Source organism: Mandrillus leucophaeus, unplaced genomic scaffold (genome assembly GCF_000951045.1).
Source record: "Mandrillus leucophaeus isolate KB7577 unplaced genomic scaffold, Mleu.le_1.0 Scaffold24, whole genome shotgun sequence".
Lineage (NCBI taxonomy): Eukaryota > Metazoa > Chordata > Mammalia > Primates > Cercopithecidae > Mandrillus > Mandrillus leucophaeus.
In genome coordinates, this window is record NW_012102476.1 from 3,432,643 (window position 1) to 3,433,973 (window position 1,331).

Genomic DNA, 1,331 nt, shown 5'->3' on the forward strand with positions numbered 1-1,331 from the left:
CACCCCCCTCCCGGGCCCCATTGTTCCCCGGCGGCCGTCCCGGGCCCTCCAGGCCACCCCCTGGGAACCCAGGCGTCCCCAACTCACGGCTCTGGGGTCTGGGAAAAGCCGGAAGGCGGAATCCAGCCCCAGGGGACTTAACCCCTTCAGTGCCCTGCCTTGGGGGACGGACTAGGCGCCGAGGACTCTAGGGTCCTTCTCAAGGGGTGATTCCAGGCTGAGGACCCGGGGACCAGTTCAGGGTGACTGGGACGGAGCAGGAAGTGACCCCAGCTTCCCGGGCCCCTCTAGCCTGGAGTCAGAGCATCAGCTCTATGGGATTTAACCCTTTGCCTCCCGCAGCCTGGGGAAAAAAGGGGACAGCAGTGGGAGCAGGAAGGAGGCTGGGATGACGCCCCTGTCCCCGTCTCCAGTGGGAGCAGGCAGCGTGGGCATCTGGGAGCCCCGATGCCCGCAAGGGTCCCTGGGCTTCTGGCCGCTCTTCATCTCGCAGAGGTTCCACCGGCAGGGCCAGGAAAGCCCTATCTCAGATTTGGCGGCTGCTGATCCCCTGAGGCCAGCCTTTGTTTGGACTCACCCTGGGATGGGGCTGGGGTGGGAGCAGGGGCTGGCAGGGCAGACCTGAGGGGGAATACCCTACGCACTAAACATGGCCTTAATGCTTGGTGTAAGTCATGGCTGCAGGAGTTGGGGCTGCAGGGACAAACACAGCCGGGAAGGATTTGCAATAGCCTGTGTCCCAGCCCCTTTTCCCCAGACACCTCCCCTCAGAGGAGGAAACTGAGGCTCACGGTGGCAGGAAAGAAATCAGTGGGGGTTCCCTTGCCAAGGAGGGAGAACCTCTTTCCTCATAGCTCAGAAGGCATCCAGCTCACAGCAGAAGAAACCTTTAAAAACCCAGGAACACTGGTGGCCTCCCAAGGTCCAAGTTATCTATGCTCGCAATTTTTACAGCCTTTCTTTCTCGTCTTCCTTATCACAGTCCCATGGGATAAGGTTGCCTATCATCCCTATTTCACAGGTGAGGAAACCAAGGTGTGAGAAGTGAGTGGTGTACTTAAGGTCACCTAATTCTTTCAGTTCGACCCATTGCATTATTATTCCTGGACACTGTGGTTAACACCGAGGCCGGCGTACTTCAGAGATGCATGGAAATTGGGCTTTCTACCCTTGGGAAGTTTGCTATTGTGTATGTGTTACAGACACAGAGGAATCCTGGGAGTGTGTGGAGGGCTCTGTCCAGAGACTGAGGGGCCTGGGGGAAGAGTAAACCAAAGGTCAGAAACTACTACAGGCAGCTGGGCGTGGTGGCTCACGCCAGTCATCCCAAC

General features: G+C 58.2%; 1 protein-coding gene across 2 annotated transcripts in view; it reads right to left on the bottom strand.

Moving 5' to 3' along the window:
* ZNF629 (zinc finger protein 629) overlaps window positions 1-279 on the bottom strand; it is a 13,786-nt gene extending 13,507 nt beyond the window's left edge. The window contains exon 1 of one of the 2 annotated variants that reach the window (XM_011982492.1): window positions 88-279. The gene's annotated coding sequence lies outside the window, so the exon portion shown is untranslated. The remainder of the gene's footprint in view (window positions 1-87) is intronic. The other variant, XM_011982493.1, reaches the window with a different exon arrangement.
* Between the last annotated feature and the right edge of the window lie 1,052 nt (window positions 280-1,331).